A 19150-nucleotide genomic window follows, 5' to 3' on the forward strand; every position below is an offset into this window, starting at 1 on the left:
TGAGTGCAACAGTAGGGAAAGCGTTGCATAGAGTAGGGGTAAAAATTACTATTCCCACTCCAGAGAGTGCAACAGTAGGGAAAGCGTGGGATAGCGTAGGGGTAAAAATTACTATTCCCACTCCAGACAGTGCAACAGTAGGGAAAGCGTTGGGTAGAGTAGGGGTAAAAATTACTATTCCCACTCCAGTGAGTGCAACAGTAGGGAAAGCGTTGCATAGTGGGAGGGTGAAAATTACTATTCCAACTCCAGATAATGCAACACTAGGGAAATCGCTGGATAGCGTAGAGGTAGAAATTACTATTCCCACTCCAGTGAGTGCCACAGTAGGTAAAGCGTTGGATAGCGTAGGGGTAAAAATGACTATTCCCACTCCAGAGAGTGCAACAGTAGGGAAAGCGTTTGATAGCATAGGGGTTAAAATTACTATTCCCACTCCAGTGAGGGCAAAAGTAGCGAAAGCGTTGGATAGCGTTGGGGAAAAAATTACTATTCCCACTCCAGTGAGTGCAACAGTAGGGAAAGCATTGATTAGCGTAGGGGTAAAAATTACTATTCTCACTCCAGTGAGTGCAACAGTAGGGAAAGCGTTGGATTGCAGGAGGGTAAAAATTACTATTCCCACTCCAGAGACCGCAACAGCAGGGAAAGCCTGGGATAGCGTAGGGGTAAAAATTACTATTCCCACTCCAGACAGTGCAACAGTAGGGAAAGCGTTGGATAGAGTAGGGGTAAAAATTACTATTCGCACTCCAGTGAGTACAACAGTAGGGAAAGCGTTGGATAGCGTAGGTGTTAAAATTACTATTCCCACTCCAGTCAGGGCAAAAGTAGGGAAAGCGTTGGATAGCGTTGGGGTTAAAATTACTATTCCCACTCCAGTGAGTGCAACAGTAGGAAAAGCATTGGTTAGCGTAGGGGTAAAAATTACTATTCCCACTCCAGAGACCGCAACAGCAGGGAAAGCCTGGGATAGCGTAGGGGTAAAAATTACTATTCCCACTCCAGACAGTGCAACAGTAGGGAAAGCATTGGATAGAGTAGGGGTAAAAATTACTATTCCCACACCAGTGAGTGCAACAGTAGGGAAAGCGTTGGATAGAGTAGGGGTAAAAATTATTATCCCCACTCCAGTGAGTGTAACAGTAGGGAAAGCGTTAGATAGCGTAGGGGTAAAAATTACTATTCCCACTCCAGTGAGTGCAACAGTAGGGAAGGCGTTTGGATTGCGGGAGGGTAAAAATTACTATTCCCACTTCAGAGGGTGCAACAGTAGGGAAAGCGTTGGATAGCAGGAGGGCAAAAATAACTATTCCAACTCCGGATAATGCAACAGCAGGGAAAGCGCTGGATAGCGTAGTGGTAAAACTTACTTTTCCAACTCCAGTGAGTGCAACAGTAGGGAAATTGATGGATAGCCTAGGGTAATAATTACTATTACAACTCCAGAGAGTGCAACAGTAGGGAAAGCGTTGCATAGAGTAGGGGTAAAAATTACTATTCCCACTCCAGAGAGTGCAACAGTAGGGAAAGCGTGGGATAGCGTAGGGGTAAAAATTACTATTCCCACTCCAGACAGTGCAACAGTAGGGAAAGCGTTGGGTAGAGTAGGGGTAAAAATTACTATTCCCACTCCAGTGAGTGCAACAGTAGGGAAAGCGTTGCATAGTGGGAGGGTGAAAATTACTATTCCAACTCCAGATAATGCAACACTAGGGAAATCGCTGGATAGCGTAGAGGTAGAAATTACTATTCCCACTCCAGTGAGTGCCACAGTAGGTAAAGTGTTGGATAGCGTAGGGGTAAAAATGACTATTCCCACTCCAGAGAGTGCAACAGTAGGGAAAGCGTTTGATAGCATAGGGGTTAAAATTACTATTCCCACTCCAGTGAGGGCAAAAGTAGCGAAAGCGTTGGATAGCGTTGGGGAAAAAATTACTATTCCCACTCCAGTGAGTGCAACAGTAGGGAAAGCATTGATTAGCGTAGGGGTAAAAATTACTATTCTCACTCCAGTGAGTGCAACAGTAGGGAAAGCGTTGGATTGCAGGAGGGTAAAAATTACTATTCCCACTCCAGAGGGTGCGACAGTAGGGAAAGCTTTGCTCAGCAGGAGGGTAAAAATAACTATTCCAACTCCAGATAATGCAACAGCAGGGAAAGCGCTGAATAGCGTAGGGGTAAAAATTACTTTTCCCACTCCAGTGAGTCCAACAGTAGGGAAAGCATTGGATAGCCATGGGGTAAAAATTACTATTCCCACTCCAGTGAGTGCAACAGTAGGGAAAGCATTGGTTAGCGTATAGGTAAAAATTACTATTCCCAATCCAGAGAGTGCAACAGTAGGGAAAGCGTTGGATAGTCTAGGGGTAAAAATTACTATTCCAACTCCGGAGAGTGCAACAGTAGGGAAAGCGTTGGATAGCGTAGGGGTTAAAATTACTATTCCCATTCCAGTGAGTCCAACAGTAGGGAAAGCATTGGATAGCCATGGGGTAAAAATTACTATTCCCACTCCAGTGAGTGCAACAGTAGGGAAAGCATTGGTTAGCGTATAGGTAAAAATTACTATTCCCAATCCAGAGAGTGCAACAGTAGGGAAAGCGTTGGATAGAGTAGGGGTAAAAATTACTATTCGCACTCCAGTGAGTACAACAGTAGGGAAAGCGTTGGATAGCGTAGGTGTTAAAATTACTATTCCCACTCCAGTGAGGGCAAAAGTAGGGAAAGCGTTGGATAGCGTTGGGGTTAAAATTACTATTCCCACTCCAGTGAGTGCAACAGTAGGAAAAGCATTGGTTAGCGTAGGGGTAAAAATTACTATTCCCACTCCAGAGACCGCAACAGCAGGGAAAGCCTGGGATAGCGTAGGGGTAAAAATTACTATTCCCACTCCAGACAGTGCAACAGTAGGGAAAGCGTTGGATAGAGTAGGGGTAAAAATTACTATTCGCACTCCAGTGAGTACAACAGTAGGGAAAGCGTTGGATAGCGTAGGTGTTAAAATTACTATTCCCACTCCAGTGAGGGCAAAAGTAGGGAAAGCGTTGGATAGCGTTGGGGTTAAAATTACTATTCCCACTCCAGTGAGTGCAACAGTAGGAAAAGCATTGGTTAGCGTAGGGGTAAAAATTACTATTCCCACTCCAGAGACCGCAACAGCAGGGAAAGCCTGGGATAGCGTAGGGGTAAAAATTACTATTCCCACTCCAGACAGTGCAACAGTAGGGAAAGCATTGGATAGAGTAGGGGTAAAAATTACTATTCCCACACCAGTGAGTGCAACAGTAGGGAAAGCGTTGGATAGAGTAGGGGTAAAAATTACTATTCCCACTCCAGTGAGTGCAACAGTAGGGAAAGCGTTAGATAGCGTAGGGGTAAAAATTACTATTCCCACTCCAGTGAGTGCAACAGTAGGGAAGGCGTTTGGATTGCGGGAGGGTAACAATTACTATTCCCACTTCAGAGGGTGCAACAGTAGGGAAAGCGTTGGATAGCAGGAGGGCAAAAATAACTATTCCAACTCCGGATAATGCAACAGCAGGGAAAGCGCTGGATAGCGTAGTGGTAAAACTTACTTTTCCAACTCCAGTGAGTGCAACAGTAGGGAAATTGATGGATAGCCTAGGGTAAAAATTACTATTACAACTCCAGAGAGTGCAACAGTAGGGAAAGCGTTGGATTGCGTAGGGGTTAAAATTACTATTCCCACTCCAGTGAGTGCAACAGTATGGAAAGCGTTGGATAGCCATGGGGTAACAATTACTATTCCCACTCTAGTGAGTGCAACAGTAGGAAAAGCATTGGTTAGCGTAGGGGTAAAAATTACTATTCCCACTCCAGAGAGTGTAACAGTAAGGAAAGCGTTGGATAGAGTAGGGGTAAAAATTACTATTCCCACTCCAGTCAGTGCAACAGTAGGGAAAGCGTTGGATAGCGTGAGGGTAAAAATTACTATTCTCACTCCAGAGGGTGCAACAGTAGGGAAAGCGTTGGATATCAGGAGAGTAAAAATAACTATTCCAACTCCAGATAATGCAACAGCAGGGAAAGCGCTGGATAGCGTAGGGGTAAAAATTACTATTCCCACTCCAGTGAGTGCAACAGTAGGGAAAGCGTTGAATAGCCTAGGGGTAAAAATTACTATTCCCACTCCAGAGAGTGCAACAGTAGGGAAAGCGTTGGATAGCGTAGGGGTTAAAATTACTATTCCCACTCCAGTGAGTGCAACAGTAGGGTAAGCGTTGGATAGCCATTGGGTAAAAATTACTATACCCACTCTAGTGGGTTTAACAGTAGGGAAAGTAATAATTTAATATATTAATACAAATAAATTAAATGCCAATACCAATAATACATTAATTACAATTAATTATCAATTCAATATTATGTAATAATTAATCAATTAGAAACACCAATGAATATTAGTTATTAAAATTAATTACATATTCATAATTAATTAACAACTGATTAATTTTCAATAACAAAAACTAATTAATAATAACAATTAATACAAATTAATAATTCATTATTATTAAATTAATTATCAATACACAAAAAGTATTTTTAATATATAATTAATTACAATTAAATTATTTCTCACCCTATTCCCCTATAAATTCTTATCTCACTACAAAAAATAAAATACAATTATAATAATTACCAATTAATCAATTAACACAAATTAATTGCCAATTAATACAAATAATTACCAATTAAAAATGAATTAACAATAAAATAAAAATCAATACCAATAAATAAATAAAAATTATTAACTTAATTAAAATTAAATTACTTCCCACCCCATTCCCCTGTAAACCCACACCCCTCTACTGAAAATAAATTAATAACATTAACATAATTATCAATTAATCAATTAATAAAAATTAAATACCAATTAAAGATTATTTACCAATAAATTCAAAATAAATACCAATAAATAAATACAAATATTTAATTAATTACAATTAAATTACTTCCCACCCTATTCCTCTATAAACCCACAACCCGCTACGGAACTAAAAAGCCAAATTAAATAAAAATAATTAGCAATTTCTAAAAATTAATAATTAATATAATATTATTAAATTACTTCCCACCCTATCCCCCTATAAACCCACAACCCGCTACAGAATTAAATGACGCAAAAATTAAATAACATAAAATAAATTACTTAAAATAAATTAAACATACATTACAAAAATAATATACACTTTTCACACATATACCAACATACAAAACACTTTTAAAAAATCAATATTATTAAAAATTTCGCGCAATGCAGCGGGCCCTACGAAATTCGTTTTATTAATTAAATTGTTTACTTACCTCCAATTATCCATATTCTGGATTTTAGCACCCCACCCTGCCTTTCCCCCGCCCCGCCTTTCTGCCCCACCGGAACTCCCTCCACGGGTCCCGGCTGTTGGGTAAAGGTCCAGGAGGGATTTGTGTGCCATGGTTGATGTTCAGTCTGGCTATTGCCCTATGTACACCTATGTGTGCATTATGAGCACAAATCAGCTAAGGATGCCAGTGCATGGCCTGTGATGTGGTGTTTACAGTGTTGTGTGCAGTCAGTGCAGGCAACTAATGTGGTCATTATTTTCCTACTTATATGCAGATACATCCACGGGCACAGGAGACAGCGCCACAGAACTGGAGGAGCCGCAGAGCCAGACTGGAATCACGACGGCTGACTGATTTAACGCCGCGGGTCCAAGCATCAAGGGAATTCAAATTACTGCTTCACGCTCCGCTAACCTTTTAAATAAATACAAGGTAAAGGCATGAATGGGGCTTTGGCTGTCAGTGCTATTGGTAGTAGGCTGGGATGGTAGCAATAGAGATAATGACAGTAAAGATTGTTTATCTCCATTTGACCCTTTATAGGATTTTGCAATAATAAATTGAAGGAGCAGAGATGTCCTTTTTAACTATAATTGAAAGTGGGAAACAACAAATATTACCATAGACCAGGTAAAACCGACAAATGTTTTCAATTTTTGGTTCAGTCACATAGATAATGAAGGGATAATATCTGATGCCAGATTTTTCTTTTCTGAATTATATGTAACTATGTAGATTGATGTTACAAGGGAAGCAGGTGCTGAAGTAAAGCGCAACCTAGGAAAGCACGTATTTCAGGAGGTGCCATATCCTAAACACATGCCATATATAGGAGGTAAGGGTATAAGATAGTAGCTGGGCCTTGCCAGAATATAAAGTACATAATATAAGAAATAATAGTGTGCGACATGTGTTTTTTTTTTTCAAATAAGCCCCAGAAGGTTCATGAAAGAATAAGGATACAACCTGGTTAGCTTATCTCCATATGAAAAGTTAAGAAGTCACTGGCCATATTAGAAATATTAGGAACCAGGACAATGGAAAGTGAAGGGATGTTGAAGAGAGGCAGAACATGGCAAGCCTGTTTATGAAACCTATGTGTTGTATTTTTTATGTACATGCTTTAAAGATGTGTAGGGTACCATGAGAAAATTGGTGTTCTATTAGGAGCATCTCCATTATTTAAAGGTAGAGTGAAGAGTAAAGAAACAAAGGATGGCTAGTAGTGTCTTATTCTATAAACTGATTGTGATTATTTATTTGTTCTGTATAGGCGTAACAGAAAACCCGACACGAATAGAAGATTAAGAGACAATAATCTGTATAAAGTCTTGATAAAGATGGGAGAATAATTCATATACCATCGAAACGCGTCGACGCTGAGCGTCACACAATTCAAGGAACTACCTTGTGCAATCAAATGTTGAAATTTCTGTAATATTGATTGTCGGGTTCCTTACATTCACAGTTCCAGGATGTGTAAAAGTATTTGACAAGGGGTTAGGTAAAACTTCCATATTGTCTTTTTTTATGTGGGTCATAAGGAGAATTAGGATCATTAGTAAGATAGGTTTTTGTGTGTGGATTAATTACAACACTTATTAATTGTCATTATTTGTTTCATTGATCTGAATGTTTTTCAATGAATTGTTTTCTTGTTTTATGCTGAAAGATGTGTATCTTTCATTTTTTTAATCTTTCTTGAATAAATATTAATGAATATTGCAATTTGTATTCACGAGTGTATTAGTTCAACTTCTGCATAGATATTTCTATTCAAAGGTTACGGGAATTGTGTTTTCTTTCCAGTGACTGAGGAGTCAGAGGGACCCAGTGGCACAGAGGGTGAGGGGAGCAACACCAAGGAGTCCTCAGCACCATCCACCTCAGCTGGGGACCACAGCAGTTCGGAGGATGACTCCCTTGTGGGGGCGGGAGTCAGCAGCCAGGAAACAACTGATAGTGAGGCTCTCCCCGCCGCCACCACCACCCTCCCGTCGGCTCCCATATCAGATGTCCGTAGTAGCTCCCGTGTTTGGGAGCATGTCTCCTTCCTGCCAGGCAACGCACCCCCTGTGTTGTGTCCCCTGCTGCCCTGAGTGTGGAGTCTGTGGACCTGCTTAAACAGATCCATGTAGGGCAGACATCAATGCTGAGTGTCCTCCATGCACACACCGGTCTGTTGACGCAACTGATGTCGTTCATGGAGGGCATCTCATCTGGCATGTCTGCCCTACAGAGGACCAATCAGTCCATGGCCTCCACACTGGCGGCAGCAGTATCCCTCCTACAGCAGTCCCTGACCCCTTCAGCCTCAGCCCAAACTACTTCTCCTAGCACCCTACCTGTCTCCAGCACACAAACACCTGCACGGTCACCCAAACACACAGACAGCACACAATCACCCAAACATAAGTCTAAACGTGCAACCAAGCTAAGTCAGGGGGACTGATACCACACACACAGGGGGTGGGTCGCATACACACACACAGGCAGTCACAACCACTCCTCAGTCCTCAGATCCCTCTCCCTCCAAGAGCCATTCCCTTGCCTCACCTGCAACCCCATCTCCTAAGAAGCTCTTCCTGTGGGACCTAGGCCTTTTCCCCTCAGATTCAGCAGATCCTGACTACAGGGGGAAGGGGAAGTCCCCACACACAGTGAAGAGTGTCCCTCACTCCCTGTCCCAGGTTCCCCACCCACAGATACATCATCCCCAAAAAGCTCAGGCCCTCCCCAACTCCCACTTCCTCTTCCACTGACACCACCAGTCTGTCTGTTGCTGTAACTACTGTGAGGAGCGTGTCCCCCCCAGCTGTCCTGCCAACCTCACCTGCACCCCTTTCCACTCCCATGGCTTTAGGCACTGCATTGGAGTCCACGCCCGCCCAGTCTGACATGGGCACTGCAGTGGGGACCATGTCCACTACACTTGACCTGCCCTCTGTATGCTTTCAGCACCCACCCCTTCAGACTTGTGCCCCACAGTTGTGATGTCACAACCCATGTCAAACCCCTCCACTGCAGTTGCCACTGACACTCCTGCACCCAGCACCCCTTCACAACCTCCTTCTGCTGAGCCCTGATCCTGTCCCTGTGGTGCCTGGCCTGCCATATGTATGCCCCTCAGAGTGGATTTCCCCAGTCTTAATCAGTGCAGACAAGCAATGTGTGACAGGTGTCACTCACACCATCATTGGACTTTGGACTTTCAAAGTGACATTGGACTACATTTCTTTGTTGATTTTCCCTTCCAGATGGCAGAATGCTGATTAAAGCATGTTTTGTTCTCCTTGTGCATTTGATTGAGCTGTAGATTTTGTTGATGCTGTTTAGCCTGACCTTGGTGTGATGATGCAGGATTTTCAAATGTCTGTTACTGAGGCGTTGATGTGGTGTACTCCCTGTGGCCCATGAGATATGTTTAATGTTCAGGTTGGTATCCATGTCATCCTTTGCAGCTGAGTGGGTGTGTAATGGTTAAGAAGTTTTGCACAGGGATGGTAACATTTCATTGGCATGGCCACATCGGTGGCTTGCACCCATGCACATATGATGTGCTTCACATTGTTCAATTTGACATTTTCCCTTACTGTTGTGCCATCTCCACTGTACATGCAGGTGTGGTCATCATTGGCGTAAAGTCAACTGTGTCCTCAGTGCGCATTGGTAGATATTTATGGATTGTGTTGGACCCGGCCCTTTTGGCAGGTTCACCCCGAAACTTTTTGCTTTTGCCTAGCCTGTTTCTGTAACAAGGTGTTGGTGATTTTAGGTCTCTGCACACTTGTTTACTGTGGTCCAAAGTAAAGTGTGTGTGCTCTCTGTGTATGTGTGGTGAGAGTGACCCGCCCTCCCATAGGAATGCATGGGGAATCTGTGTGACCATGATAGTTAATGTGGGGAGTGCAGGGTTGAGTTTAGTATGTGGAAACTCGTGAGATTGAATGCTGTGCAATGATGTATGTGGCATGATTGTGTCTAGTGTGGATGTGCCACTTCTGGAAGTTGGCATGTTAGTGTAATTTGTGTCTGGCATGTGATTGCCTGGAGCTGGCTGGTGAGCCTGGCTCCAGGAGTCAGGATGGGTCTGCCCTGTGGTGAATGGAGAGATTAGCATGCTGATGTGAGGGAGGGGTACACCTGGGACCTGAATATTTATTTATTTATTTTATTTATTATTACTATTTATGAAGCGCGAACCAATACCCGTAGGCGTCTCGGCGCTAGACTAACTGCCATCTGCGAAAAGTAATACTGTAAATTTATTGGTTAAAAAGCCAGGTCTTTAACCGCTTCCGGGAAAGCAGGAGTGAGGGGCTGGTCCTGATAGATTGTGGAAGAGTGTTCCACAGCTTGGGGGCCGAAACCACAAATCGACGATCACCCCAAGTAACAGTTTTTGTCCGTGGCACCACTAGTTGGTTCAAGGTGATGGAACGAAGTTGTCTAGAGGGAGTATATGGAATAGGGCTGGTCCTTCCCTCCACAATGCTGGCTCCACCTCCTGTGGTGCCTCTGATGTCCCTAGCCTGGCCAGTGAGAGGGAGTTCCCCAAAGCCAGTTGTAGCTGGTTCTTACATTGCCTACACCCTGCTAGACAAAGGTATTTTTGTGTATAAAAAGAGTCTGTGACCTCTTGTAAAATGTTCTTGTTTGCCAAAATTGAAACTACCAGGGGCGTGCTGCTGCTTGGGCCCAGGGGAAGGCTTGCCTCCCTGGGCCCTGCCCAGCTCCTGGATCCCTGGAGGACTTCGCCCTGGCTAGGAGCTACTTGTGCTCCCTCTCTTTGTCCTGGACTGGGATTATAGTGCTTGGGGGAGTATGGTGCTTTTGTCCCCATGAGCACTCTCTGCTGCTGCCTTAGGAGCGCTGGTAGGTCTATATCCTAAATGCAGGTGCCTACCCTTCAGTATGCCCTCCTGTTTTGACCCATAGTAATAGTTTCAAGAAATACGGCTGCCACCCTGTCTATGCGGTCTGAAATTGCCCTCGCAGCCCAAGCTGCTTGCAGAGACATTGCCGGGCCGCTCCAGCGTGACCCGGAAGACAGGCGCCGTCCCTGGGACGTGGGCGGAGCCTAGCAGTTTCTATTTCCGCTTCCCTCCAGTCCGGGGGAAGCCATGCGGGCATTGCGGTCTCCCGCGTTGGGAGAAGGACCGGGTGAAGCAAGCAAATTGATAGAGGCGGGGCTCTCGTGTGGAGAGAGAGAGCCCCGCAGAGGGACCGGGCAAAGCAGAGACCGGCCGCATCCGGAGGAGAGGAGCCCGCTTGTCCCAGAGGTGAGGAGAGCGGCACAAAGTGCCCTGCCCATAGAAACCGGTGAGTGGGGCTCCGGGTGCTGGTGAAGGCACAGTGACGGTGACGGAGATTGCGCGGCCTAGCCAGGAGAGCGGGCCGCTCCCCTGCTGCTGGTATGACTGTCTCCTCCCCTTAGAGTCCAGAGGGACCCATGGTTTCATTGTGTAGGGGGCAGCTTGTCTCCAGGGACCCATGTGCTCCACCGAGGGGGGTAAGTTCCTCATTATTTGGGGCCTTATTATTGGCAAAGTGCTAGGGCGCTCCCTGAGGGCAGTAGTTGTGAAAGAGCCCAGTTGGTTCCCCTATGTTCTGGCCCCCATAATGTGCCGCATTATGTTTAGAGCCTGAGGGGCTGCCACATTCTGGAGCAGATGTTTGTTGAGGAGCCAGCGTGCTCCAGAGAGCACATATGGGTTCAGAGCCTGGAAGGCACCACCGGTTGCGCAAAAATGTATTTACAGAGCCCTGTGTGGCTCCAGCCTGCGCATATTTTCTTCAGAGCCTGTGTGGCTCCAACCCCTGCGGTGCAGTTTGTCTAGGGCCAGTGAGAGCCCACGCCGCAGTTTTCCGTCCAGCTGCCCAGCACTTAGTGGGCAGCTGCACCGTTTAGGCGCAATTGAGAGAGAGAGTCCCTGAGAGGGACAGAAGTGGCACAGTGGTGCTTGGCCTTCCACAGCTGCGCAGCACTTAGTGCCAGCTGCAGCGTTTAGGCCCTTGGGATTGTCCTCAGCTGCCCAGCAATTAGTGGGCAGCAATTAGTGGGCAGCTGCAATGTTTAGGTTTGTGCCAGTGGCGCACCCCTGACTGGCGCTGCGTGGCAGCGTGCCCTGACATTCTGAACACAGGGCATTTGAGCCCCTTCTTGAGATGGCCAGTTGGCCAGGGGCCTGGTATGTGGGTAGGGCGCAAGGCCCTAATGTGATTTTTGCGCAATGTGATTTTACTATGTTTATGATGGTAATTGCCTAATGTGATTTTTGCTCAATGTGATTTTACTATGTTTATGATGGTAATGGCCTAATGTGTTTTATGGGCTAGAGTGATGTGGTGCTAGGAAAAGTAATGCATTTAGTATGTTTTACGCACCCTATACTGCTACCTCTAGAGATTGTTTTACCTATGGAGGTTGGTGGTAGTTAGAGTTTACTTCACTGTGAGTAATGCCCCTAAATGTGATTTATTCTTAGGAGGCAGAGTCTATGTGTTTAGACTAGTGAGAGATTGACTACTGTAGTTATACTGTTTAGGCCTACATGTGATTGCTGCGTAACATGCTTTGCCTTTATGCTTGTGTTATACTTCTAAAGGTTCTTATGCTTAGAAGTTTGCTTTGCCTAGTATGTTACATTAGAGAGGTTATGTGTCCATGCGTGATCTATGCCTATGGTTATTAGTATTGCGTAGTGTGTACCTACCTGATATCAGTGGTTACTGTTTGTGATCTATAATTGTTATTTGGTGTGACAGTTATTATAAGTGCTAGTTCTACTAAGTCAACAGTGCCTACATTGGGTGGTAGATGAAGGTTGAGTGTACAGGTGTTGTGCTGACATGCCCAGGTATCTTAACTACTGTTTGGCATGTGCTGCTATTTCCATGATGACACCTACCTTGTGCTAACTGTGATGATGGGTGATTTTCACCCTTTGCCACAATGCTCAACTTTACCTGCAGTTTGTGTCCACACATTTTGCATTGGATGTACACACTGATGGGGGGTTTTGACACATTGGCCCAGTACTATTTCAAAGCTTGACTTGTGTAGCCCACACTCTGGTGTTGTTAACACATGTGATGGTAGTTACTTTGTGTGTCATGATTCAAAATCACTATTGGGGTATTTGTCGGGCACTACATACTGTTGGCATGATGTTGTTGTGAAATGTATTTGGCTGACATGCCTGTGGTTGATGTTTGATGATGTGTGTCGCATCATCCTCCCTATGGGTGGGGGTGTCAATATTGTCTGCCACACTGACTCCTATGGGTGGGTGAGGCAGTATTGATAGGTAACATGACACATATGGGTGGGGTGGCATCAGTGATAGGTTACATGCCCCTACAGGTGGGATCAGTGATAGGTAGCATGCCCCTATGGGTGGGGTGGCATAATTGATAGGTAACATGGCCCTATGGGTGGGGTGGCATCAGCCCATATGTGTCATATGCTCTATCACTGATGCCACCCCACCCATAGGGCCATGTTACCTATCACTGTTGCCACCCCACCCATAGGGCCATGTTACCTATCACTGATGCCACCCCACCCATAGGGGCATGCTTACTATCACTAATGCCACCCCACCCATATGTGTCATGTACTCTATAACTGATGCCACGTAGGAAGTAGGAACGTAGGAATGTAGGAAGTACGCATCGCACTTGACCGGCCGGAAGTGGCTCGGATTGGGTGTTTCCGGGTCAGGCTCGGACGGATATTGATGTTGGAATCGAAGCGTGCATATTGGTCGTGTATTTGGCACTTTTCCACATCGTACTTCGTCAACCGGACAGTCCCGCTCCTGGTACGGTTCGGCCGTAACGTAAGGCTACTAACACATCTCGGAGGGCTGACCAACCGAGATCGGAATCAGCACCTTAGTAGAGAGTCCATTTAGTAGGGGGTGTAATCCCCCAAACACCCCTCCTGAAGATAATCCCCTGTAAAAGGGTGAGATTACCTAACTGTGTTTTAATTAATGTTGATTCTTTGATATACTACAACTCTGCTGCTTTCATTGCGAAGAATAATATCTTGGATAAGCTGGCTACAGAAATGTTTTTATGAGTAATATGGGAGATGTGTTTGTGAAATCAGAATGATCAATATTGTAAATGGCTATCCTCTGAAATTGTTCTGACAAGAATGTGCCCACTTGTAACCTATTAAAAGAACTACAATGCTACCACATGTATTGGCACACTGTAGGAAGTGGAAACAAGAAAATTGTGGACAATAAAATGAGATCTGGTCAATGTGAGTGTATTTCTATGCAGCAGCTAATTCTAAATATGTATTCACTATTTTACTGACCCTTCATTCACATAGCAATAAAAACCTTGGAGAATAGCCACCAAGCAGTTTTATTTGCATTGAATTAAGGCACAATTATCCAAAACTAAGCTTATGGAGAAAAATGTTGTCTTTTTAATAGTTCAGTGAGTCTTAACAGGGGCTTCTATTTTCAAATGATAATCCATCTCAGAATTTAATTTAAAAATACACCTTTTTTGACATCATTTCTGCGAAAAGACTATTCCTCCTACGTCTCAATTCAGGCATTTATGATAAATCCATATTTTGAATACATCTGACGGGAGAAGTCATAACTTTCCCATAGGAAATTATCCATGTGTCCTCTGTGGAATCTAAATCGGTGATGGTGGGAAACTGTCTTATTTGATAAAACTTTGAGAACCTTATACATGACATCCATTTCCGGAATCCGCCCACTTGTTGATCAGGGACCCTGGGAGAGCATACACTGGCTTTACAGAAGATGATAGAGAAGAGGGAGGTGTTGTGACAGATGACCTAATGTCCATAATTCAGCTTTAATTCACCTCGCGCGCAAATTATTCATCGTTCCATCTTCAATACAATTAGGTAGTTGTTACCACTCTCTTCTTTTTAGTCTAACTTTTTTAGCTTTACTTGCAATGTTCAATCTACGCAGGACAATGGTTTTATTGACATTGCATCTTGTCATATATGACTCTTAAACGGTCTGGTCTTGTTTTTTAAGATAATAAATACATTTTTGCCGCATGATTTTGACATAAAAGCGAGTAACTTACAATCATTATGTCTCTGTGACTTTTCTGAAAATCGTGTTCCCTTTCTGCGTTTCATACTCGACTATCTCGGTGTGGGCGCCATTCTGATTTGAACATTTCACAACTGACATTATGCTACATTTCTTATCGGTAGTGTGCCAAATTGTTGCTTTCTTCTACATTTCAGGTGTTTTCAGCATATGACTAACGTAACCTTCCAACTTAATGTAAAGTGTTGAAACCTCTTCACTTTTATGTGTAATGCCTGTCTCCTGCTCGCCGTTGGTGTTGTTACCAATTTGTAAATGTTGAAATGCTATTGGGGGAAGTGAAATAAGTTATGCATTTTGCGTTACAATAAATATTATCTGTTTATTTAAGTATTTATTTATTTATTTATTCGTTCATTAATTAATTCATTCATTCATTCATTCATTTATGTATTTATTTATTTATATTACACGTTTCGTTTTTCCATTGTTGTTGATTGACAGGACTAAGTACTGAGGAGCATCTTAGAATTCCTCAAAACGTACCTAATGAAGTACCACAATTAACAACAAGCAATAGAGCATATGATGCAATTTGGTGCTTCCGTCAAGCACTGCACAATTTCACCTTATGCTGACAAAAAGCGAACAGGAATTTTCAACATTTTAAGTCTCTGTATACTGACGTTACAACGCTGACGTTTCAGCAGGAGCCACATGCAACGTGGCCCTGCTACATTTTTAGATAGGCCTCCCTTCATTTTGAAGTGGAATGAAGGGATTCTAATTGGGTAAATCTGACACTGCTGTACGTGGCACCGTATGCACTTCACTGGCCTTGCTTGCTGTTATTTTTGTTCAAAGAAGCCACCAACGAAGAGTGAGCTGTTGCAGTGCTCACCATCCTTAAAGGAGCCACACACAACACGCTTTAAAGAGCAGCTCAGATAATCAGGGCAGGACTTTTTTTTGCAGCATAGCTGCAAAATCGGCTCTGTAACAAAATCGGCCGAAAATCGGCCCTGGCAAAGAGCTCGGCGGCATCCACAAACCCACGGAGGAGGGGGTCAGCCGAGCACTTTGCCAGGGCCGGTTTTGATTCCCAGTCTGGCCCTGCAGATAATTAAGTTAATCAGTCAACAGCAGCAATGCGAACTCAGATCTTTCTGTTTTTAACAGGACCGGTAGAAACAGTTGTTAGCGACAATACATTATCGCAAAGGACGAGAGGGAGGAGGCCATGTGCTTTCGCAAGATGCAGACAGTTTCAGGTCAGGTGAGCTGTTTTTTCTTGATAAATGTACTGAGGATATTGCCATTGGAAAGAAAATCTTCAACATACTTATGGCCAATCATCAAAAAACACACTAGGGGGGATATTCTCAAGATTGTGTGATAATTATCGCAAAATTAGCTTAACGCAACTCTTCACATCACAGTCTATCACCAGAAAATAATGCCTTGTTAACATTGTATTCTCAACACAGCAGTACCATGCGATAGTTAAAATCAACGCGACGACGCAAAAATGCGAAACGTGAAAAAAGTGGCAACGTCCGAAACCGTGATACAAGAATCAGCAATAACCAGTGACACGCCTGCAACTCCCACGTATCACGTGGGAAAATGCACCATAAAAGCAACAAAAAAAAACGGTGAGATGACAATGTACGAGTACAACCCACATTCTTGATGTAGAACAAATGTCCATCGTCCTGCATCAAATAGGCATCTCCTCACAGTCACAATGTACATTGACATGCAGCCTGAATGTAAACTGCGCAAATGCGGAAACATACATGGAACACACTGTGAATCCGCATCTCCCCTTCACATTGCAGAGGGACAATCAACACCTCCTGCACACAGACGTGTCATGTCTATGATCAATCAAGTATGAAAGCATGGACGAATGTAGGGGCAGTGACTCCCCCTACATAATTGTTGCTCATGATGTGGGACTTGAGTCACAGGGTGCATCCCTGCATCATGGTGGTACATATATGACCCCAAAAGAAGCCTTGTTGTCACTTGTAGGTCACAAATGACAGCCTACATGTAGTGATTTGGGACACATGTGAAATGCCGAAGAGTGGGATTCCGTACTATCTGTGACACACAGAACTGGCATTTCCTATATGTGACACCCAAACAGCCTCTCTGTACAGAGGAGACACATCCATCATCTATTATCAAATGATGATATTGTTAGCACTACGTGTCGCACTTACACTTGTCTGAGTGATGTGCTTGTACAGATGAGTGACATGCACTCAGGGAATGTGTCTTGAAATGCAGTTATTTGCACATGCTGTGCCTGTGGTCATTTTGTACTGTCCCATGATTTCTAAGGACTGTGACAATGTGACGTGCTCATGTGAAGAAATTGTCAATGATGGTGTTCCTACGGGCTAATCCTGCTGCAGCCGCAGTGGAGTGTTGTGCCCCTGCCTCATCTTCCTCATGATCGTCAAGTGCATCTGTCACTTGAATTCATGGGGCATTGGTGCGTACACATATGCTGTGCAACACACAACATGCAACGATCATCTTGCACACGATGTCTGGGCTGTACAGGAGCATTCCACCTGCGATTTCCAGGCACCTGAAATGTGACTTCAACTCGCCAAATGTGCATTCCACGAGGCCCCTGGTGCGTTTGTGGGCCGCATTATACTGCCTTTGGGCCCGTGTGTTCGGGACTTTGAGGGATGTCATCATCCAAGCGCACAGTGCATATCCTTGATCACCTGTGACAGTGCAGAGAGACATGATTAAATGGTTCATTCTACAGGATGTGTTGGCAGGTTCACTGGTACATTGCTGTGTGATATGTTTGATTTTGTGATTCCTGTTTGACATGTACTGCTTGTAGCAAATGTGTGGCATCAATGTGTGTTATGTTGTCTCATTGCTGCTCCTCCATCCCACCGGGCCTATTTACTATTGTGCGTAGCACAATTGCATCACTTGCTCTCCTATGGCTCACCAGTCATGCCTGTCTACATGTCCACAAGCTTGACGAAGGTGAATGTCGCAGAGGGTTGCGGGGGACAGTGGAAGGTGTCCTTCTGTGGCATGATGCAAAGGGCAGAAGCAAGCAGAAACAGGCACATGGAGGTGTGGAATGCAACGGACTCATTTTTACCACCAAGTCAGTATCAGATACATGATGAGGAAGACAACCCCCAGGCCATAGACTCAGAAGCCACCAAAGTTTGACAGAAGAGTGTCCATGAATGTCGGGGCACAGAGATAGTGGCACCGGAACTCAAAGGGGATGCTGTCTGTGAAGAGACCTGTACACTGATATAAACTTTGCCATTAATAAATCAAGAATCAATTCCAAATGTGAGGCCTACTCAACTGCAGTGTAGGCTGGAGGAAGAAGTCAGAAGGGGCCCACAGCCACATGTCGTTGGCTTGAGATGCACAGAGTTAGTGACACAAGAACAGTTGTTGGTAGTGTTCGATCACCTCCGTAACAATGATCCTTTTTTCCTCTGGACTGAAACGTGTCTTCCTCTTATTCCTCTCCTTGCGTACAATGAAATTAACTCTGCCATTGAGAAATCAAGACTCAGTTCCAAATGTGGGACCTACTGGACCACAGTGTGGGCGGAAGTCAGTAGTCAGCAAGGGGCGACAGACATGTGTGGTTGGAATGCTTTGCACAGAGTTGGTGGTACCACATTGAAGGGAGTACAGTGATATCAAACGTCCCATTGGTATATGAACTCGGTCATCTGGATATCAAGACTCAGTTCCAAATGTGTGACCTACTTGAACGTAGTATAGGCCGGAGGCAGCGCTGGAGTACGTCAACGAGCATGGGCGTCCGCAGACAATTTTCCAGGGGGGGGCAAAATGTTAACGTTATCACCATCCTCCGACATGATGTGTGCCAGGTGGGGCACAAGAAACACTGGGCGCAGAACTGGGATAGACTCAATTAAATGCCAGAAATCCAGGACATGTGACTGACCTTGCCACAGGCCACCAAACACCACCAGTAGGGAAAACGCTAAACTTTCTGACAAGGTGCTTTATCTCTGGCTGCTAGGTGTGCAGACTTCCGGGTCCTCGATCCAACACCATTCAAGGCTGTCTTCAGCACAATTCGATTTTTATCAGAATACTGTAAAGCAGCCTGTGAATAAAGCACCAGATTAAATATACTGTATGCACAGTGTATGTTAGGGATTATTTGTAGCACACATATTTACCAATATTGGCTTCTTGGTGCTAGAATTCATGATAACTTTTATCCAAAGTTAAAGCACAACGTCAAAGTTAGTCATAAATAATGCATCAATCACACACGCTAGTGATTCGCCAGTGGCTGCTCCCTTTACGAGAATTCCCCGGGCATTGCTACATTTTACACACATTCAATTAATTTATACAAAATAAAATGTATAGGTCCAAATGTTAGCTATATTTTTTAAAAGAAACTTGAGTTCCTCTACGTGTAGTCAATGTCAAACTGACAACGTGCCCATGTTTAGGGATACAATAATGGCCAGCTCCCTTATGCGGAAGCCTGGCACCGTAAATGTGTGGCACATGCAGCGCCCTCTGCGTCGGCACATCATAGGTCCAGAAATGCTGAGTCTTGCACAGTGGTCGAAGTGGGGGAAAAAAAGTAGTGGAACAGTGGGCGGAGAATCAAAGGGCGGGAATAACCCAAGGATTGGATCTGTGGGTGGAGCCAGAGGTGTGGCCAAAATGCG

Source organism: Lissotriton vulgaris, chromosome 11 (genome assembly GCF_964263255.1).
Source record: "Lissotriton vulgaris chromosome 11, aLisVul1.2, whole genome shotgun sequence".
Classification (NCBI taxonomy): Eukaryota; Metazoa; Chordata; class Amphibia; order Caudata; family Salamandridae; genus Lissotriton; species Lissotriton vulgaris.